This window comes from Erpetoichthys calabaricus, chromosome 4 (assembly GCF_900747795.2).
Source record: "Erpetoichthys calabaricus chromosome 4, fErpCal1.3, whole genome shotgun sequence".
Classification (NCBI taxonomy): Eukaryota; Metazoa; Chordata; class Cladistia; order Polypteriformes; family Polypteridae; genus Erpetoichthys; species Erpetoichthys calabaricus.
The window spans coordinates 111,216,090-111,240,700 of NC_041397.2; positions in this window are offsets into that span (position 1 = coordinate 111,216,090).

Here is a 24,611-nt window from a genome sequence, read left to right on the forward strand (position 1 = left end):
ACATCTTATAGAAGTCTGTGACAGCCAGTGCAATTTTCTGCACTGTGGTGTGCTGGGTCGGTAACATCACTTCAAAAGAGGCCCAGCAAAGCTAAGTGAAAAGACAAACTCAGTTATGTGATGCATGGAGTTTACATCCTTAGTATGGTTTGGGGTACTGAATTCACATAATAAATACAGTATTTTGCAATGTGATTGTTTAAAATGTGTGTAAAGCATTAAATATTCAACACTTTGAAAAGATCAAATGTAGAGTGTTTATGATATGTGAAATTCTAATTTTGGAGCCTGAAAATGGAACATTTTATTATATATGCACAGAATACTTTATGACCCAAATGGTGTTCTTGCTCAGCACCTGCTGTGATATCTACTACCAGAAGAGGATTGAATGTGCTTGATAATAGGTGAGTTGATGTAAATTAATACAGTATACCTTGTTTTAATGACCATTTATAGATTTTAAAACATTAAAGCTCTGCTTGGTTTCTGTACAACAACAGTAAACTATTGCTATAGTTGCTGTCATTCTCTCATGTAACAGGCCGAATAATTCACAGATTTATTCAGTGTAGACAATATCATATACCCCAGAAAAAGAATTGTTAGATCAACAGATGCTCAATCTGTTCCAAATATTATATACATTTTTCACAACATACTCAGTTTTTAATAAGGGGTATGTGGAGCCAGGCTTAATCTCAAACGCGCCGGATGCAAAGTAGGAACCAAGTCACCAGTTCATCAGCACCTCTTCCAATCCAATAATTTGGAGTCTGTTCTTCCAGGATAGGTTCCAGCTTCCAGTGCAATTGAGCTAAATAATAAAATGGATAGATAGGTTACTCAGAACAGAGAAAACAGATTGCTGTGAAAAGGCTCAATACTATATTATGGGAAAGTGATACCAGTTTTATTCTTTCCCTTATTATTGTTTTAAATGCTTGTGAAGCACATTTGGGTACATCAAGTTCCAAATGGAAATGAGCTACCAATTTTTCTTCTCAGCACTCATGCTAATGTATGTTTTTTTTCTGGAGATTCACAGAAAATTCTAGTTTTTGGTAAAAGTAAAGACAACATTTTGGCGAGCTTTTGCATACCACTATTCTAATACAAAACATATTGTGTCATTTTTCAAATTTAATTCCAAACCACCTCCTATCCACCTTACTACATCCTGCTATGTAATTTTGACTCTGTTTTCTGAAGAGAATTGACTGTTTTTTTTCTCTCCCATGAGCTTCTTTCATCTGATCTGTTTGAAGAGTGGTGATAAACAAAACTGGCAAGTTTCATTTTACATACAGTTTTGCAAAACACAATAAAATTTGTTTTGCAGACAATTTTGCAATTGTGAAAAGCAAATTTCTTTTAAAATAGTTTTTTGAAGGCTTTCTGGGGTAAAAACAAGGAATATGTCAACCTAAAGCCTCATTCACACTTCTATGCTTTCTGGTGTTACATTTTTGCTGCTGCATAATGTATGTAATCTGTCACCAGTAAAATCATGTCATTTTATGTCAGTAATTCACATAACATGATAGAATACAGTGCTTTTTAAAATATGACATGCTGCATATTTTCCAAACAAACAAATACCAAACACACCATTGTGTACATTACTGTGTTTTCTTTAGAAATTGCACTACAAGGGAAGCCGTCCATTCTTAATTTTGATGCGTACAGAAGAGGTATGTACTTTCCAAGCAGTATGGAGCTTCAAGTTTCTTTTCTGTCTCCAATGCATCTTTAGGATTGTCACCATAACTGGCAAAATTGGAGATCATACTGCAAGAGCATATCTGGCAGCTCAACAAAATATCTATGTGTAACAGGAAATGAATTAAAGAACATAAATGCTTCCCGAATGAACTAAACACTTTTCTTCATCTGTCAAATAGCATAGATTTTGCTGGTAGTAAAATTTAATTTCTTTCTTGATTTTTTTTTTGTTAAACAAAACAGAGCTTTGCTGTGAATTCAATTTAATTCAATTAATCATTTTGATATTCACTACTGATGAATGTAAGTGATCAGAAAAAAAAAAGGAATACAAGCTAAGTGCAAGCCTTCTTGTTAATTTTATAAAGTTGTATTTCTCTTTTGTCATGAGGTGGGGAGACACATTTGCTGCTTAGCAGCTGACTACTATTCTTAAAAAGAACTTAAATAGTTAGTGCCTCTTGTTCAATGCAGATTGCCACAGGTTCAATAGAAATGGGAAAGGAAAGTAAGGCATGTGAGATAATTTATTTTGAAACTGAGTTGTGGAGGCTAACTACTATTGAGCCAAATTTAATAAATGATATATCTGAAAAATCTTTTAAAATAAAGTAGATGCAGGCAGATAAGAATTACATTTCTCAGTAACACCTAATTAAAAAATATCCACTCATGGTTCTGACCCAGTGTCAAACTTTGGTCTGCACTGCAATCCATTCACTAAATGACTATTTCTCCTGCTCAAGGGGTGATCAAAAGTATCTCAGCTGCTGTGGGTATCTACTGGGTCATTGCTTCTTTCATTAAACTGTGAAGTTAACCCATCCATTCATTTTCCATTTCTGCAGGAAGCCAGTGCTTATCCTGAAAGCATCACTGGCAGCATGGTTACCAGTCATGGACATGCCAGCTGTTGCCCTCACTATCTGAATTTGACTCTCTTTACAAAATTAAAGAATGAGCTCTTAAGTCTATAAAAGCGTGCTTGCACTGTCTAATCTGGCATAACATGAGAGCTGAGTAATATGTTCTGATGCCTTGCATTTTCAGGTTTGTATAGCCAGTTCTAACAAAATCCAGCAGAGCCTCTCTGAATCTACCTTAAGTGCAAGTTATGTAAGGCATATTAAATAATAAAGAGACAGAAGTTTTTGTAAGCTGTTGGATGAAAAGTTCTGTTAATTTGCTGGTCTAGGTGTTGGTTATGAAATTTTATCTTGCTGTTTGATTTCCTAATTGCTTGATGCCTTTTGATCTCCAACTGTAAATAGGATTATCAATAAGCAATTGAACAGAGAATAAGTATTCGTTACAAAACCACTCCTAACAACCAACATTTAACATGCATGTTTATTCTTTCAGATTTGACTGTATATTAAAACTCCTCCCTCTACCCTTAGGAAGAGCCGTCTCAGATAACTTTTCATAATTTGTCTTTTAGTATATCAGATCTGATAAAGTAAAGGTAACACAGAAAGAAATCCTCACAAGAAGGGAACTAATGCAGTATTTCAAATATGGGTTATTAATTACTGATTCCTAAAGTATATTTTTCTGCTCTTTCCCCAGCTTTTTGTTTGCTCAAGGGTGTAATGAATATTAATATTTGTACTTTCAGATATAGTATCTGATTCTGAAGGTGATATGTGATCATCATGAGTAATTTATTTAACTGTAAAATGATTTTGATAAATATCTATGCACCCAATGTGGATGATAGGGACTTCATCCAAAACATATTTGCATCAATTCCTAATGTGAACACTCATAAAATTATAATGGCTGGTGACTTTAATTGTGTTTTAAATCCAGACCTAGATAAGACTCCTGCCACAGGAGTGATGACATCTAACAATGCACAAACAATTACACAGTTTGTAATTGATCATAACTTATCAGACCACTGGAGATTTCTAAACCCAAACTCAAGAGCATATTATTTCTTCTCACCAGTACATCACTGTTACTCAAGAACTGATTATTTCTTTATAGATAACAATTACTTGCCCACGATTAAATCTTGTAAGTACGATGCTATTGTTATCTCCGACCACACCCCTTTGATCATGGAGCTCAAATCATTATGCCCCACATACTCATCTCGCAGCTGGCATCTTAACCCACTTTTATCAGCAGATGAGAACTGTATGGAGTTTATATCCAAGCAAATCAGAGGTCTCTGCAGGAATACTCTGGGAAACTCTGAAGGCTTTCTTAAGAGGACAGATTATTTTATATCTCTCCCACAAAAATTAACTCTGATGCCTTCTTGATTTCCGATTTATCAGTAAAATTGCCAGAATAAGTTAAGAACACCCCAGGTGTCCAAATGAGACACTTTATAGGAAAAGACAGGCTTTGCATTCAGAACTCAACCTCTTGACAGCAAAAGAAATAGAACAACTCATTTTGAAATTACAACATCATTACTATGACCATGGAGAGAAGGCTAAAAGATCTTAACAAATCCACAAGCAGTAAGTTTACAATGCAATGCAAAACACAGACGGAGACAAAATCATTGACCATAAAAATACTAATATGCTAATATAAGTCTTTATATTCTACTCAGTTTAAAGAAGGCAAGACACAACCTAATGCATTTTTGGATTTATTACAGATACCACAACTAGATACTCTCAGTGCAGAGGAATTGGATAAACCTCTGGCACTCTCAGAATTACTAGATGCTATAAACTCACTTCAGAGGGGGGAGAGCAGCAGGCCCTGATTGCTACCCTGCCGAATTCTATATTACATTTTCAATTAAGTTAGTTCCGCTTTTATTAGCAACATTTAAAGAAGCCAGAGACAATAAAATTCTACCTCAAACTTTACGCCAAGCATTAATCACTGTCTTTCCTAAGAAAAATAAAGAGTTACTACAATGTGCATCATACAGACCAATCTCTCTTCTGAATAATGATGTTAAGATACTCTCCAAAGTTGTAGCTAGAAGGATTGAGAAGGTGCTTCCTTCGGTAATATCACAAGACAAAACTGGATTTATTAAAGGCAAACACTTAGCTTCCGATCTTCAACACCTATTTAGGGTAATATATTCACCCACAAAGTCTAACACCCTGGAGATGATATCGCTGGATGCAGAAAAAGCATTTGATATGGTTGAATGGGACTACCTTTTCACTACATTGGAGAAATTTGGGTTTGGTCCGAACATATGTGCATGGATCAAACTATTGTATACCAGTCCACAAGCTTCAGCTTGTAGTAACAACATTATTTCAGACTACTTCAAACTAGAACATGGTACTAGACAAGGATGCCCCCTGTCACTACTGCTATTAACAATCGCCACTGAGCCACTGGTAGTTCACTTTCGAAATGCTTATGAAATAAAGGGGATTATCAGAGAAGGACTGGAACAGAAAATATCACTATATGCAGATGATATGGTACTATATACAGTATATGTGATCCACAAAATACTGTGCCTGCAGTCCTAACAGCACTAGCAGAATTTCAAATGATTTCTGAACTCAAGTTAATTTGAATAAAAGTGTGCTCTTTCCAGTGAACTCTCTAGCACAATATTAGATTGGACACTCCTTTTATCATTGTAGATCAGTTTAAATACCTAGTGGTAAACATCACAAGTAAACATAAAGCTCTTTATCAACATATGTAAGACTTATCAACTTATGTAAGACTTGCATAGATGATCTACCCTTCATGTCACTTTAGCTGGAAGAATTAACACTGTCAGCATGTACTGTAAATCCTTCCTAAGCTTTTTCTATTTTAAAGCATTCCCATATACTTTAACAAACCATTTTTAAGAAGTTAGATTCAATCATAACCTCATTTATTTGGAATTCAAAACATCCATGCATTCAAAGGGTGACCCTACAAAGACCTAAGTCAGAAGGTGGTACGGCTCTACGTAACTTTCAGTTGTATTACTGGGCGGCAAATATACTGTACAAGCTATAAAAACCTGGACATTGACACAAATAGATGAACACACAAAGGCCTGGTTCACAATATAAATAAAATCCTGCAGTACTTCTTTATATTCCTTGCTTTGTACCCCAGTAATTACGAGTTATTGCCAATATTCTAACAACCCAATTGTGCTTCATTCACTCAGAATATGGAACCAATGTAGGAAGGACTTCAAGACAGAGAAGCTTTTATCTGTGGCACCTCTACATGATTATCACCTTTTTCCACCCTCTCAAACGTATGCTGTTTTTAATGTTTGGTAAACTTACGGGACTAAATCACTTAGAGATTTGTACATAGATGATGTCTTTGCATCCTATGAACAATTACACTCTAAATTTAACTTTCCAATAACACAGTTCTTTCAGTACCTCCATATTAGAAACTTTGCTAAACAAAATCTGCCCAGTTTTCCTCACTTCCCACCTGCTTCTGTTCCGGAAGAAATATTGATCAGTCTTGAGGACTTAAACAGCAATTTTGTAATATATAAAAACATTTTAAAGGCCCTCCCTTTCAAAGATCCCAGAATACAGTGAGAAAAGGATCTCTTACTCAACATTTCAGAAAAGGAGTTGAAGGCAGCCATGCACAGAATTCACTCTAGCTCCATATGCGCAAAGCATATATTTATTCAAATTAAAATCTTTTATCGAGCACATCTGTCTCGTTTAAATTGCAAAAATTGCAATCGAGCTCCAGCCTCATTGGGCCACATGTTTTGGCCATGCACCAAATTAACATAATTCTGGACCAAAATCTTTAAATGCATTTCAGAAAGCCTTGGTGTCACAATCTCCCCTAAGCCATTAACAGCTGTGTTTAGTGTGCTCCCAGATGGACTTAAAGTGGAGAAGGACAAACTCTAATTGCCTTTACTTTACTATTGGCACATAGACTTATCTTGCTCAACTGGAATAATCCTAACCCACCTCTTTTAACTTAGTATGCAAATGATGTTCTATACTATTTGAATTGGAAAAAATCTAATTCTCACTTAGAGGATCTGTTCAAAACATTTTAAAAACCTGGCAGGAACTAATCAATAACATTTTAGAATAAGCATTTAAATTGGGGAAAAGGATTTTCTCCCCCTTTTTTTTCTACTCTAAAGTTTTACTCTGGCTGTTAGTCTTGCTCTTTTTCTCATGGGGGGATTGATGTTAACTTATTTTTTTCAAGTTTGATTTATTTGTATGGAATGTTATTTGCTTTTAATAAATTAATAAAAATATAAAAAAAGTAGTTTGATAATTCTTTGGTAATCGTCACTGAAAAACAAACTAGATGTTTAAAAGAAAGAAACTGCTTTCTAACAGGTAAACAAATGTTTTGAGTGAAAAGTGTAAAAAAGTATCAACAGTCATTTATTTCAAGAAGGTATGTTTTACGCATAAGCGCAACTGTGGTTTATGATGTTACAAATATTTCCTTAACCTTCCACCAGAGTGTTTAAGAAGTTCTGTTAAGCCAATGTCACAAACATTGAACATTCTAGTCATGGACTATGTTAGTTTTGTTGACTGCAGTCACTGATCTTATCACCAGACTATTTCAATTTACATGGCTGAAAATCGCTGCCCGTGCAAAATTTACAGACTGAGTGCCAACCTTCCAGCACAGTCGCGCTCACCCTTTTTGTGACGGTCAATAATGCGTTGTGTGATGGAGCCGGCATTGTACAAAGAGTTAACAGGTACAGCATGTTCAGCAGCAATCTTGGCCCATTATGTTTAATTGCGTAAAACACAAGACTTCAGAAAGATGAAGATGCAAGGTTCAAAACACCTTATTCCTTGTTGCTACATCCTGTGCATTGTACTTCCATGTAAACATTCAATGGCTGTTAGCTGTCATGCAATGTTATTGGAGCAAGTTGTAGCTAGTTGGAGTGAGTCTTAGGGTATTTCATGTTACACATCAAACTGCATGGGATATGCTGCTGACTGCCTCTGATGCTCTAAGATATAAAAAAATGAAACAAGTCAATTTGGGGAGCATGTACTAGTACAGTGTGTTGCCGCACCCACTACACCACGAAACAACTCGGGATCCCAGTTTGCAACCCCCCTAGGCAGACGCACGGTCCAGTCCCACCCTCTGGAAATGACCCTCTATCTGCTGTAGCCAGGTGTTACATGGGCGACCACTTGGTCTGGTCCAGCCACTCGAGTCCCCAACAATGAAGATCTTACAAGCCAGATCACCCTCGGGGAAACGCGCCACATGGCCATAGTGCCATAACTGACGCTCCCTCACAATGCAGGTAATGTTCGACACAAAGTCAAACCAATGGTACCCAAGGATTTTCCGGAGAGACACAGTACCAAAGGAGTCCAGTCTTCGTATCAGGTCACTGGATAGCGTCCATGTCTCACAACCATATAGCAAGATAGGAAGCATCAGGACTCTAAAGACTTGGTCCTTCGTCCTTTTGCATAGATATCGGGAATGCCACACACCCCTTTCCAGCAACCTCATGACCCCACATGCTCTCCCAATCCGTCTACTGACTTCATAGGAAGAGTCACCAGAGACATGAATGTCACTGCCAAGGTAAGTAAACCTCTCAACAAGGTCAATACTCTCTCTGCAAACAGACACACTGCTGAAGGCTGTGCCCAAAAGGTCATTAAAGGCCTGGATCTTGGTTTTTATCCAGGACACTCGCAAGCCCAGCCACTCAGACTCCTCGCTCAGTCTCTTGAGCACCCCGATCAGAGCCTCCATTGACTTGTGAAGATCACAGCATTGTCAGCAAAGCCAAGATCCGTTAACCTTTCTTCACCAACAGATGCCCCACAGCCACTGGACCCCACGACCGTGCCCAACACCCAGTCCATACAAGCATTGAACAGAGTAGGAGCAAGAACACACCCCTGACGAACCCCAGAATCAACTGGGAAAAACGCAGAGGTCCTGCCTCCACTCTGCACAGCACTCACAGTACCAGTGTACAGGCCGGCTATGATATCCAGCAACCTTGAGGGGATCCCGTGAATCCTCAGGCTGTCCCACAGGGCAGCTTGATCAACTGAGTCGAACGCTTTGCGAAAATCGACAAAGGCTGCAAAGAAACTCTGCCGATATTCGCCTTTGCGCTTCATGAGAACCCTCAGTGCCAGGATGCAGTCGATGGTAGACGTCTTAGGTGTAAAACCAGACTGTTCCGATTGCTGGTAGGTGAGCAAGTGATCACGGATCCTTTTGAGGACGACCCTAGCACAGACCTTACCCAGCTCTGAGAGCAGTGGTATCCCCCTGTAGTTGTTGCAATCCAGGCGATCACCCTTTCCTTTCCAGATATGCATGACAAGTCCCGTTTTCCAGTCAGTTGGGATGATGCCAGTCTCCCAAATGGAAACAAGGATTGCTTGCAATGCCAGGAGGACAGCCTTACCACCAGCCTGGAGAAGTTCACCCCAGATACCACAGATCCCTGCAGTCATCCCAGCCAGCCCCCCCCCCCCCCAGCTGGTTCACTACCTGTGCAATCTCAGTGAGATTGGGTGGTTCACAGCTAATTGGAGGATCAGCCTCAAGAACCTCAGACCCAGAGATATCCAACGTCCTAGCCGGAGGATCAGCTTTGAACAACTGCTCAAAGTAGCCAGCCCAGCGGGTCACAACTGCAGTGTCATCCGTAAGGACTGTTCCATCAGATGCCCTGACTGTGACTCTCTGAGGAACAGATTCAGATGTGCGTAATGCTTCAATTCCTCTGTAAGCGGGACGTGGGTCGCTAGACCACAGATGGTGTGTCACTTGCTCACAGATTCCTCTAACAAATGCCTCTTTATCTGCCCTCAGAGCTCTTGCAGCCGTCCTTCTCAGTTCCCGGTACAGACCAGAGTTGCCATTGAGCCGTGCACTGCGACTCCTCTCAATGATATCTAGGGTGCCTTGCGAGATGAAACACCTCCTTCTGGGAACACCGGTAACACCAACACAACCTTCAGCAATCTTCAGGGTCTTGTCACGGAAGGTTTCCCACATCACATTAGGATCGGCAGTCGTACCCAAATCTGAAAGTTCCTCACACTAACTGCGTGCAAACTCATTAGAAACAGTCTGGTCTTGGAGTCTTGCCAAGTCCAGGCTCATTTTCCTAGTAGGTGATAGCCTACTGGACCTAAGCTGGATCCTAAGAGTAGCAACAACAAGTCTGTCGTTAGAATTCACAAACTGGGCACTTCTGTAGACCCTGCAGTTTTGGAAGAGCCTCCAGCATCTGCCCATGAGGATGTGATCGATCTTCTTCACCGCACCACCAGTATTGGAGTACCAAGTCCAACGATGCAGTTCAGGGCGCTGGAACCAGGATCCAGCAATTCGCAGCCCCTTACCTTTTGCAAAGTCAAGGAACATGGAGCCACTTTCACCACGGTCACCAGAGCCATGGGGACTAAGACAATCCTCATACCCAGCCCTGTCAGTGCCAGTGGTTGCCAGAGGAGCGTCAACTCGTGGGCACCCATCAACGACCAAGCAAAGCTGCGAATAAAATGTCTCCCTTGCCAAGACAAGACGTTCCATGCGCCCATGGGCTGCCTCAAATTTGGACCCGAGTGCTGCCGCACAGCGGGCGATGCCTCAACACCACACCAGTTCCAATCCCCAACAGACCTGACCCTATTGGCTCTCCAATGGTTTCGACTCTTCCGGGGATGGGGCTCCCAAGGGCTTTCCCCCATCCCCTTCATGACGTGAGCAGCCTTCCTATGGGTGGCTGCAGCACAGCTACTCCTGAGGAGAGCAAAAAAAAATCATTTCTATATTCTCTGAGCTTTATGAAGTTTTTTTTACGGTGGCTGGAGTGCCAATCCTGCCACCAACCCCAAGATTTCCCTGCAAGTTGGAGGACCGCTTGCAGGGCTGGATGCAGTTTAACGTTATACCCAGGACATATGACAGAAAATCATTTGAAAATTTGCATAATGTGACATAAGCTTTAAGTGCTGATTCAGGATGTGCAATGTAACTGGTTGCACAGGAATGCTTTGCTATAATTCACACCATTTTTGATGTAGTTGCTGAATGCAAAGCTGGTGCTTTGATATTCTATCTGTGATGTCATAGTTGTGGATTTAGTTGTATGAGCTCCGAATATCAGAGATAAGTAAAATCAAATATTTTGTTAAACTTACTCCAAGTAAGAAAGCCTGAACTGGCACTGGAGGTTTGATTATGCCATTTGTGAACTAATTACTGGTTTATCTTTTCTTTTGTGTTTGTCTGAAATTGGAAAGGATGCTTACATGCTGCAACAAAGCAAATGAACTCGGGGCTGGGTTGTGCCAGAGCTGTTTCATTGGTGAATGCTGCACCCTAACTGGCCCTAGAAAGTGCAGGCCTACATGCTGCTGGGTCTCTCTGTACTTTTTCCATCCTACAGGGAAACCATCTCTTTGTCCCTCTGTTTCATCCTTGCAGATGGTATGCTAGATCAAGAGCCATGCCTGACCATAGACCAAGCAACCTCCCTAAGACAGAGAGCCACCTGGTAGCTTATTATCAAACTGTATGTTTTTTACCAATGCTAATTGTATTCTGATATTTTGGGCATATTATCTGTAATTCATGAATAAACTTGTCACTTTCTCTTCTGGTCTATCTTGTTGCCTGAGGCCATAGATATAAAAGGTAGTTTAACTTATGAGGGCTATAATAGGGATTTGGGTCATTATTTCAGCTCCAAGAGAAACTTTTTAAATGGGAGTTTTTGCAATTTTAAAAATAATGTACAATGCATTGCATTTGAGAATACTCAATAAAATTTTATTTACCTAACAAATTTCCTTGAAGGGTAATATTGTGGCAAACATTAACAAAAGCTGTCCACTGACAGCTGTTTCAGGCAAACAGGTACTTTCACATTTTATGAAAGTGTACCTAAACAGGAGGTGTAGCCCCTAGGTAGTAGGTAAGAAGACCTTCAAAATGCAGCTTCTGGCTGGTAGTCAACAAAGATATGGGTTACCATGATGTCCACATTTTTCATAATCTTTAGCTATGGTAAATACTGTATGTTACCTGAATTGCCTTAAGATTACTGAGTCTGAAACTGGCCTGATTTAGACTATGTGAAGATTCAAGAGGGCTCTTTCTAGCAGTTTGATCAGAGAGTGACTTGCATCTTCCCAGGTTTTGCTCTTTATAATACGTTTTCTAAGTTACCATCTATTTACACTGTAATAGATCAGTAATTACATGGTTGGCTACTGTATGACTGTGCCTTATTACAGTGTACCTACTACTGTATGCTACTTGAGTAACAGTATAACTGATCAAACAGTCATGCATGGAATAAGAATCAGAAATGAATCAGTCTGTTGTAGGAAATGAGGAGATTTAGGTTTGTTAATTATCAAAGCTGCCTTCAGCAAAGCTGGTAATTAATTAAATAATTTGTACTTTATTTACCTTAACTTTCTCTTTTGTAGGAGGCGAATCTGGCCATTACACTTATATAAAGATAATTGAAGCACACTCATTTTAAGAGACAGAATAATACAATTTATTGATAAACACGAGGATTATTTTTCCCATTTATTTTTTAGAGTATCTCCTGGCAGATAATGTGTTGCTAAGAGACTATGCTGATGGTTAAGTAACACCCCTCATGAGGCACCACGATTCACACGAAAGGATATGATCAAAGTAGAACATATGATATTGTTTTTGTTGACTTTAAAAAGCATTTGATAAGGTGCCTCATGAGAGGCTGAACATCAAACTGAAAGAAGTGAGAGTATAGGGTTTAGTGTGTAAATGGATGTAAAATTGGCTCAGACACAAGAAGCAGAAAGTTACGGAGCGACGAACCTTATCAGAATTGGGTGTTGTTAAGAGTAGTGTCCCCCAGGGGTCACTGCTAGGGCTGCTGCTATTTTTAATATATTTAGATGATTTGGATTGGAATTTAAATAGCAGTCTCTTTAAGTTTGCAGATGATACCAAGATAGATGGATTGGCAGGTAATTTGGAATCCATTGAGTCATTACAGAGGGACTTGGACAGCATACAGGCTTGGGCAAATTTGTGGCAGATGAAATTTAATGAAAGTAAATGTAAATGATTACATGTAGGAAGTACAATACACAATGTGAGGTCTGAAAATTGAAAGCACACCTTTATGAGAACGAGTTGGGAGTAGTAGTGGACTTGCTGCTACATTCTGGACAAGCTGTAGCTGATTTAGGTCCTTTTTAGGTAGTCCTGTTAGGAGAGCATATCAGTAATCTAGTCGGCTAAATACAAATGCTTGTATTAATTTTTCAACATCTTTAAATGTTATGAGAGATCACACCCTTGCAATGTTCCTTAGATGGAAGAAAGCAGTCTTGGTAATATTATTAATATGCAATCTGAATTCACAGGGCCAGATGATTAATTCTAATTCTAAGATTCTCAATTTGTTTATTGCATGCCAATAACTAACAATTCTGTTTTTTTCCCTGTTTATTTTTAAGGAAATTCATAAGCATCAATTCTGTTATACTAGTAAGGCACAAGATAAAAGTGTTTAGATCCTCTGGGTCACCAGGTGCAATGGATAGACAGAGCTGTGTTTCATCAGCATAGCTATGGTAATTTGCATTAAATTTTTAAATTATCTGGCACAACGGAAGTATGTAGAGTGAAAATAATAATTGTCCCAAAATTGATCCCTGCTGTACACCATATAGAATATCATGTATTTTTGATGCACAATCTCCATAACTGACAAAGAATTTCCTTCCAGCTATTTATGATTTAAACCAGCCTAAGGCAGTACCCAAAAGCCCTACCCACTGGCTAAGTCAATTTATAAGTATATCATGATCTATAGTATCGAATGCTCCACTCAAGTCTAGCAGAACAACTACGGATATTTTATTTGCATCTGCATTAATTCACAGATCATTTACTAATTTTATTAGAACTGTTTCAGTATCATGATTTGATCTGAACCCTAACTTATACATTATCAAAATAAAATTTTTATTCAAGTAATCACTTAACTGCCATAAAACTACTTTTTCTATAATTTTAGTATTTTGCTTTTTAAAAGGCAAATTGGAGATTGGCCTATAATTGTCTAAGGCAGAACAATCAAGGTTATTTTTCTTGAGCATAGGTTTAATTATAGCAGTTTTGAAAGAATCTGGGAAAATGTCAGAATCTAATGAACAATTTACTATGTCACACTCGTTGTTGATAAGTAAATCAAAAACTTATTTAAAGAAGATTGTAGGAATAGGACCTAATACACAAGTGGACTGTTTTAATTGAGTAAATACTGTATGAAGTTCAGATAAATTCATTTTAGTGAAACAGCTTAGTTCAGGTGCCTCACAATAAGGAGACTTGGGTTCGCTTCCCGGGTCCTCCCTGCATGGAGTTTGCATGTTCTCACCGTGTCTGTGTGGGTTTCCTCTGAGTGCTCCAGTTTCATTAGGTGCATTGGTGATCCTAAATTGTCCTTGGTGTGTGGGTGTGTGTGTGTGTGTGTGTGTGTGTGTGCCCTGCGGTGGGCTGGCACCCTGCCCGGGAATTGCACCCATGCTGGCTGGGATTGGCTCCAGCCGACCCGCGTGACCATGTGTTAGGATATAGTGGGTAGGAGAATGTCTGACTGACTGACAGCTTAGTTCACAATACTGAGATTGTTGAGGCTCAACAATTTTTTTATTTCAAGTCGGTTTTAGAGTAAGTCTAATATCATTTATCTCTTTTTTGAAATATACTGCAAAATCTTAACTTTTTGCCTCTGATGCTTTCATTGCTAATGGAGCTGGGTTTAAAAGGTGATCAATGGTTGAAAATAAGACTTTTGGATTTCCTGAACTGTTATTAATAATTTTAGAAAAGTAAGTTGTTCTCGCCAGACGAATTGCTGAGTTATATTTAGCTATACTTTAGTCTTTCTCCATTGATGTTCTGTCCTATGGCACTCCCTTCTAAGTTTACAGGTTGTCTCAGTTCTCCATGGTACTATGTCCATAGATGACTACTTAACATGTTTTTCAGGTGCTATCAAGTTGAAATGCTCTACCATGTTATTTGCATTACTGCCTGCATTGGAAAAGTCAGTGAATTCAGGCTGACTATCTATATATATAATTCACTAAGCCAGAAGACAAGTAGCCACCCATGGAAAGCACGCCGGAAGGGGCATGGATTCACTAAGCCGCCGACAAGTAAGACACCCATGGCGCACGCAGGAAGGAGCCACGCCCACCAACTCTAAGACCATTGGATACGACGACAACTCGCAGAGCCACGCCCACCAACTCGGACGCGACGCCTCGGAAAACATGCCGTCATTTCTGTTTGTCTGTGCCACAGTCCACATGCAGCTCTGAGCCACGTTGACTTTTCATTAGTCAACCTCAGTGGAACCTTGGTTCACACAGAGGCAGTGCCAGAGAGAGACAGAGGCACACACAGGCAGCGCGAGAGAGAGACAGAGGCACACACAGGCAGCCCGAGAGAGAGAGCCACGCACACACAGGCAGCGCGACAGAGAGACAGAGGCACAGACAGGCAGCCCGAGAGAGAGACAGAGGCACACACAGGCAGCCCGAGATAGAGAGCCGCGCACACACAGGCAGCGCCACAGAGAGACAGAGGCACACACACAGGCAGCGCCACAGAGAGAGCCGCGCAATCCTTTAAAACTGAGGTTAAAACACAATGAAGGAAGCAGTCTTTAAAAACCAATAAGCCCTGTGCCTCTTTTTCATTAGCGTCTCACCTGCTTCACCGCCCTGCAACAGTCGAGATGCTTTCTCAGCAGCTGACCTTCTCTGTGCCTGACTCCACTACTGTCATTAAAAATGGTGAACTCCTGCAATGTTACTATCTTGGTTGGCTTTTAAATAAAGTTCGGATTTGTTCAAATGTTTCCCCCTGTGCTTAAAACTCATTTAAAAAAAAGTGTTTATACAACTGCTGCAATGTTACAGAGAGAGAGGGCTCCCGTGCTTCTGAGAAACAGAGGGGGAGGGGGCTTGCGTGCTGCTGAGAGAGAGAGAGACAGAGAGGGGGGCTGGGGAGGCTTGCGTGCCGCTGAGAGAGAGAGAGCCTTGCACATGCAGCTGAGCAGGGAGGCTGGGTTTTTTCCCCCCCTGTGCTTAAAACTCATTTAAAAAAGTGTTTATACAACTGCTGCAATGTTACAGAGAGAGAGAGGGCTCGCCGTGCTGCTGAGAGAGAGGGGGGGGGGGGGGGCTGGGGAGGCTCGAGTGCTGCTGAGAGAGAGGGGGGGGAGCTGGGGAGAGGGGGGGGCTGGGGAGGCTCGCATGCTGCTGAGAGAGAGAGCATGCAGCTGAGCAGGGAGCCTGGGTGTTTGTGTCAGTGTTATTCAATGTTTTTACTATTACACTGTGCATTCTATGGTGTAATGATTAACTATATTTGTGCTTAAAAATCTTTAAAAAAATATATTTACATACAGTTTGTATGGTCTGGAATGGATTAATTGTATTTACATACAATCCTATGGGGGAAATTGCTTCGGTTCACGACCAAATCGGTTTACGACCAGAGGTTTGGAACGAATTATGGTCGTGAACCGAGGTTCCACTGTATATTGACTCTAGAAAACATGATCAGCAAGTCTTTGATAGGCTGCAACAAAATGATGAAAGAACGGGCACATTTTTTTCTCACAAGCTGGGTGGGTGGGTGTTAGTTAGTTAATTAGTTACTCAAAGGATTTCAAGATTTAATATGCACAAGTGGTAACCCTGCAAAAGCAGCCCAAACCAGAAAAGACGGCTGGCAAAAAGTGGCTGACAAATTAAACGCGTGTGCATTGTACTTACTGAAAGCGGCGTTACGGATTTTGCAAATGTTCATTTTTCCCTCTGCTTAAAAAACATGATTATGCGGCGTATACTACGCCGCGGGTTGGTGTGCAGCGTGTAAAACAGTTTGTTTGTCGCGGATAATTTGCCTTTTACTTTAACACGAAGACAATTTCCTGTTAGATTTGCCTTTGCGATGACAATTGATAAGGCACAGGGCCAAACTTTCAAAAAGATGTGCATGTATCTGCCAAAACCAGTTTTCAGTCACGGACAGTTGTATGTTGCTCTCTCCAGAGTTCCATCTTTTCATTCACTTACTGGTATGCCTGCAGGAACACGTGCAGCGAGCGAGAGAGAGCGAGTGACACACACACGCATACAGGCGTGCGAGAGAGAGAGCGCTGGACGCATAAGAATAATAATACTTCATTACATTGATATACCAGTGTTTTCAGTATTCAAAGCGCTATCCACACAGGGAGAAACCGGGAAGCGAACCCAAAATCTTCCACAGTCTCCTTATTGCAAAACAGCAGCACTACCATTGCGCTACAAGGCAGTTAAAGAATGCACCGGCCTCGATTTTGTTTTCACTTCTGTTTACAGCGATCGGATCGTAGCGTGCATTGTTGCAATGTTACTTTTCTTGGTGGCTTATTACATTACGGATGTTTCACATGTTAATTTTTTTCCCTGTGCTTAAAAGACATTAAAAAAGTGTTTCTCAACTGTGACTCCGGAACAACTCAGTACGCAAGCTATATTAAGCATCAACAACGAAGACTCGCTACACCTTAATGAACAAGTGCTGAAACTTATCCCTACCGACGAAGTAACTTTCACCAGCGTGGCCTCCATTGTCACAGACGATCCCGCTTTCAGTCACGGACAATTGTATGTTGCTCTCTCCAGAGGTCCATCTTTTCATTCATTCACAGTGGTATCCACAAACCCACCCCATTTGGACAACTGTGTCGTTCAGCAAGTGTTCACCCATCAATACATAATTATGCGGCGTATGTTACGCCGCGGGTTGGCTAGTTAATTATAATAGAAAATCTGGCAGCAACTGTGGCGTCAGAATAACATTGCTTAACAGTACTCTCCTTTTTGGTTCTAGTTACAGATAGTGCTACTGTAAAAAGAATACAGTAATGATCAGAGATGCCGATATCCAGGATCTGTGTTAACATTAATATTATCCTCCTTTGATAAGACTAAATCCGGTGTAAGACCCCCTTTATATGTCAGCTGCGTGGTATGCTGATTAAGATTAAACAAGATCAGAGGGGTTCATAAATTCTTTTACTTTGGCATCACCCAGGTCATCAGAGCCGTTATTCCGGACTTCCGATTGAGCGAACGCTGGTGTGACTGGTCGCTGCTGCTCTCCGGCAACTTTTTAACTTTTCATCTTTTTTAACTTTTTTACGATTAACTTACAATCTAATGGACTAAGCAGCTGTTTTCATTTTCATTTCGGACAGATTTATTCGCTTAGTTTTATTTTTCAGTCTTTTAAAGCCTTACTGATTTCTAGCTTGACTGCTGATTTGGCTGTGTATAGACTATTCTTAGGCCTATCCCCGCTTTGAAACTTACCTGGCTTTGTTCTCCGGACATCTGAGTTGTCTGCGTCTTCGCTTAACATGTGGACCGGTAGGATATTTATTTGGTTTGTGTTTGTCTGGTCCCTCCTGTCGCTCGCAATCCTACCTGCGACAGGCCTGCTTCAGTACTCAGCGGCTGAGCTAATCTGACTCCGCTTTCACCTGTCCGAGCCTCCGCTGACTGGCCTGTGTCTCCACCCAGACATCTACTGCGTGTCCCACAGGAGTATCCAAGCTGACATTTTAAAAATAATAAACTCCATCTGGTCCAGTTCTCGACATCCTCCATGGCTAATGGCTAACACCGTTGTTAAATGCGATAATGCTGTTGTCAACTTCGGTCTGCTGAACATCTGCTCACTCACGAGCAAGGGGCCTCTCATCCACGATCTCCTCACTGATTGTAAGTTTGACTTTTTTCTGTCTAACTGAGACATGGCAACAACCTAATGACTTTTCCTAAATTAACGAATCCACTCCCCCAGGGTTTGTTTACATCTCTCAACCCCGTGGCTCTGGCCAGGGAGGAGGTCTTGTGTTAATGTATCGTGAGAAATGGAAAGTCTTCCCGTTGTCTGTTCCTGCCTACAGTTCTTTTGAATCTCTTGTGTGTCAATTAAATGGACCTATTACTACTATTATTGCAACTGTTTACCGACTCCCTAAACCAAATAATGACTTTCTGAATGACTTTGCTGTTTTCCTTAAACACTTGTCTACTCTTTCATCAAACATAATACTTCTGGGGAATTTCAATATACATATGGATAATATCAATGTCCCTATTACTAGAGACTTTACATCCTGCCTTGAGAGTTTTGGATTCCAGCAGCATACTGATGTTCCCACTCATTCCAAAGGACATATCTTGGACTTGATTTGCTGTTCTGGAGTTACCCCGCTTGATTGTACTGCAGATGAACTCCCCATAACTGATCATTTTCTTATTTCATTCAATGTTAAACTTTCCAACACTAAGCTTTCCCATCTCATGTCTTTACATAATATTAAGAATATTAACTTAGACTCTCTTTCTTCTAGTATTGATTCCCTTAAGGACATTTATAATGTATCCACTCCTGAAGAACTGGTCTCACACTATAACACTGGACTTAATGGTATTCTTAACTCTGTCGCTCCATTAAAAACTAGATCTGTTTCTTTCTCCTTTTCTGCTCCCTGGTTCACGCCTGAACTTAGGCTTTTGAAAGCCAAAGGCCGGCAACTTGGACGGTTGTATAAAAAACTGGACTAATTGTTCACAAAGAGATGTACAAAAACCATATACTTTATTACAAGGACTGTATTGCCCAAACTAAATCTAACTATTATACTCATATTATCTCTTCCAATGAAGGCAACACCAAGTCATTGTTTTCACTGCTTAATAATATCACACAACCCCCAGTTTCTTTACCTTCTCACCTTTACTCAACTGATTTTTGCAATTCCCTTATGTCCTTTTTTAATGAAAAAATCCAGAAGATATACCAGTCTTTTGGTACGGATTCCTCCAGTACTTCATTTGAATTTCACCCACCAACTCACTCATTTTCTTCTTTTCAGCTTCCTACTTTCTCAGAAATCTCAGATCTTGTCTGTAAGTCTAAGCCATCCACCTTTCAACTCCCTACAGTTCTGGTCAAAGCCGCCCTCCCTTCTCTGGTCCCTCTTATCTCTGCTATAATCCACTCTTCTCTCACTAATGGTATTGTTCCTTCATCTTTTAAAACTGCTGCAATAACCCCAATACTGAAAAAAACCTGGTGCTGATCCGACTAATTTCAGTCATTTTCGTCCTATTTCTAATCTACCCTTCAGTGTCATCCTTGACTGTACTTTATCTTTCCAGTCCCACATCAATAACATTCAGTTGCTCTGCTCCCCAGCTCTGGAACTCACTACCATCTGAGCTTAGAAATATTGAATCATTTTCACTTTTCAAATCTAAACTTAAAACTCATTTGTTTAAGACTGCTTTTTCTCTTTGATTACAATTTCTCTGTCTGATTTTAACTTTTGTATTTTACTTTTGTTTATAACCTGTGTTTTTTCTATTGTTCGGTGTCCTTGAGTGTTTAAAAAGGCGCCTACAAATAAATAAAATGTGTTATTATTATTATTCTAGATAATAAATTTGAAAATTCATCAATAAAGGATGCGTTATATTTTGGCGGACAATAAACGATAAGTAGCAAAGACTGTGAAACTCCTTGAATAAGGATACTCAAAAGATGTGAAATTATGAAGACTGATAACATTACAGTTACTGGCTAGAAAAAATATTTGTGAGGCCGCCACCTTTCTTCCCTTGGCGAACAGAATGAAAGAAATTATAACCCAGAAGAGCAGCTTCTGAAAGGGACACTGGCACCATTTAGATTTAACAATGTTTCATAAAAAATTAAAGAATCTATTTTCCTCTCCATGATAAAGTCATTTTAAGTTAACAAAATCCTGGCTTTCTGCTAAATATCTGCCAGCAAGTTTCTACCAATTCCGTACTCTACAGTGTGTTCGCTACTCTTTTATTTGATGTTGTGAAAAGCCATATTGATCTGATCTAGCAGCCATGGCATTTGCATTGCTCCTTAACTGGCAGTTAAGAGCTGTCATAATTTCATAATCCTTAATTTGCACAGAAGGGATTACTGCACAGAGAAGGTGTCTTACTTTAATAGAGAAAAAACTGTTAAGAGCTTTCTTATTTCACAGAGGCATTACTGTTTTTCCATCAAGAGTGAATGATGTGACTGGACTCGGAGAAGACAAACTCTCTAGCTCTTTGTTTGAATTGAAATGTATTTTGAGGCTTGAGCACCATGGTGCTGCATTTTTTCATCACATGAAAGAGTGTTATTATTCACAGACGCATGTCACTGTTTTCTGGATCCAGTGGGATGCACTGGCAATTTTACCAAAAAGGTCATTCAGTGCAGTGTGTAAAAGAAGAAAAAGATTATTCTAAATTTCTTTTCTTGTTTTTCATTGATGTGCTCCAGTGCTCCACATATAATGAGTGTGTTATTATTGTGAAAAGAGATTGAGCAGGTGGAGTTTACTATACACATTTGCCTGTTATTTTCCTTTTCCTGTTTACAATAGCGCTTGGCTCAGCTAATCGACAGCTATTGCTCAGAAAACTACATTAGCCTAGCCTGTTCACAAATCCAAATTGTGATTTTATTTTCCTGCTTCTTATAAAATGTGTTTGAGTGTGTGTGTGCCCATGCCCAGAGCATGGAAAGACCGGGGGAGAGTGCATTTTTAACGTTTCTCTCCTGGACCGACAGAGGGCAACCCCCTTGACTTGCAGTGGGGCCACAGGTCATGAGCATAGAAGCCCAACCCTGTTGGGGCCCGTGGCAGCTGCCAGGGGATGCATCGACATTTCCATGGCCCTATTTGGCTGCACTTCCACCACATCCGGAAGGGTGGCCAGAAGAAGCTTATTGGACACTTGGAGTCCTTCCAGGTGCCCTATAAAAAGGGGCCAGTCCCCACCATTCATGGGTCAGAGTCGGGAGGAAGAGGACAAAGCCTGATGAGGAGTGGAGGAAGGACTGGTGGGTAAAGGGACTGTGTTAGTGCTGGTTTACTGTGTGTGCTGTAAAATGTAAATAAACCAGGTGTTGTGTGCAAAACTCATCTTTCTGCCTGTCTGTGTCAGGTTGGGGCGCCCTGGGCTTCACAATATATATAATCATGACACACACATGCACATGGGAGGCAGCTAAAGGGCCTGAATGAATGGCCCCGATAACATCACTTCCAGTCCTGGGCCCAATGACATCACTTTCCGGCTCTGGCCCCGGTGATGACATCACTTCCGGTCCCGACCCCAGTGACACCACTTCCAGTTCCGGCCCTACTGATGACGTCACTTCCAGTCCCTGGCCCAGTTACACCACTTCTGGTTCCGGCCCCACTATTGATGTCTCTTCCTCTGGTCTCCCTTAAAGCCAACTTCTTTGTGCCAACAAATCAGTTCAGTTGTGGACTCCAATCTGTACGAATCAGTGAATTTATTATCCATTTGCAGCCAGGAATAATATACAGATGGCTGCTCCAAACCTTTTTTTGTGTGCTCTTTTGTCGTGATTCTGACAATGTATATAAGTTTTTCAAGATTTGGACACAACATATAAGGCCTTTCAACAAAAACACAAAGTCTAAGCCTTGGATAAGCCCAGTTATGTTAATATAATTTTTCAATGTACAGTGCCTATAAAAAGTGTTCACCCCTTGGAAGTTTTCACATTTTTATTGTTATCACAGTGGATTTAATTTGGATTTTTTGACCATGATCAATAGAAAAAGACTTTTATGTCAATGCAACTTTGACATTAAAGGGTTTTTTCTGTCAAACGAGAGGCATATATAGAACTGATTTTGTGGTACAGATTACATGCTCTATGCAGCTGTACTAAAGAACACAGGTAAGCATGTTTCTAGGAGCAGCATTCCTTGTTTTTTACCCAACAAATGTGTAAAGTCCCCAAAAACACTGAAATCAACTGTAAAACTAATTTCAGTGTTAGTTTCACAAAACTGTATGTAAATTAAAACTCATTGTTACATCCATCCTTTTTCTGACCTGTTTCTAGTCAGTTAAGGGCCATAACACTCCATGTCTGATCAGGGTGCCTGTCTACCATAGCACTCACTCACACTCTGTCACAAAAGGCCAGTTTAGAGTTAACAATCAACCAGACACGTACATGTTTGGGATCTGAGAGGAAAACCAGAGTGTAAAAAAGGCAACAAATGAGAATAAGTAATGGCTTTTCTATATAGCAATTAAATTGAAGATTTTATTTTTTTAGTTTTTGTTTTGAATTTATTCATAAATGTGCAGAAAAATTAGGTTGTGGAACATGGTCGTTTGAGGATTAAGCTTTGCAATGGTTACAAAAAAAATCTTTTACATCTTTTACAAAAGAATGCCTAAAAGTACACCATATTGATAGGAGCAGTTATGACCCACCAGAGTGCACTGCATTAGCAGAATATTCAAGAGAAAATGTCATATAAAAGGAAGTGAAGGCTGTTTTCTTATTATACTGCTCTGTTATGACCTTCTCAAGTTCATATTAATTAAATGAAATGCACTTAAGTAATTAAGCCAATTAGGGCAAATGCACTGTATTGGCACACAAGACACACTACCGGCAATTTTCTGTGTCCATTATCACTAAATAGAGGTCATCCTGATGTATTCGGTACTCTGAAAAAGGCTTTTCAACCTTAGTGATTGGACATCTGACGTTAATTCATGCTCTTGTTTCAGCCCACCACATATGTGTAGGTACTTTTCATGTATTTTTATTAATAGAGTTGAGTTGAAAATGTTTGCAATGCTATTTCAGGCTTTTTGTATAAGAGGTGTGGTTTATTATCAGGCTTGTTCAGTTTTTAATTAATGATGGTAAGGCAAAAGAAGCATTCAAGTGAATTCTATTATGGGCAAGAAAAGAAAGATGTCAATATTGCTAAAGAGTGGCAAGTACAGAAAAGAAAAGTTTATTGGAAACATCCATCCATTTTCTAATGTACTTATTTAGTTCAAGAGTTGTGGAGTTCCAGACTTTATTTCAGGAACACTAGGAACAAGGCAGGAACCTGGGGTGCCAGAACATCTCATAGCACACTTAAGCACACCTGCACTAAAAGAGACACATTTAGAGGATGTGGAATTGAAACCAGAGCATTCAGAAAACGTGTTTATGTTCACATGGAGAAAACATGTAAACTGTACACAGACTGTGACCAGGTCCAAGATTTGAATAAAGGACTGCAGTGCTGTGAGGTTGCAACACTAATCACTAAACTGTTACCGCCAAATTTACCAGATATAGTTTTGTCATGGATAAGCACTAAGTGTGAATATTTTAGCTGCTCAGGGCCTAGTAAAGCTTACTGGAGAAGAGAAGGAGTGGGGGAGCATTTTGCCAAAAAATACAGCACTTACAGATATTTAAATAATTGATCAGATTTGTTAATAACAATTTATACACTTACTACATCTTATTTAGGTTAGAACTAGAAATGCAAAAATCATGTAATTCTTATGCTAAAGGAATAGTCTTATATGGGACTGAAATGAATGTCAGAAATCATTATAGAAACTAAAGCAGCCCAGCTAGTCAGACCCTTCACACTACCATCCTCATCAGCATTTCATCTCGACAGGCTGATAGGTAACTGATTAAATGACCTTTAACAATTACCTCTTAATCAAATTTGAAATGTGGCAGAATATAAAAAATGAAATACAATATTGCATAGATGAAACATTTTGATGTAGACTATGTAAGATTAAAGGTACATTCCAGGTAGCTACGTCTTCCTTTTCAATGTTGGAGGACGGTAAAGCCCTGGAGAGCCTTTGACTGGACATTGGATGAGTGGCCATTCTGGGGGGTAAACTGCTGTCAGCTTCAATGTTATTGACATGCAGGAGGAGAAAAAAAAACACTTGGGAACGTCACATCAAAGCTATGAAAACAGACAC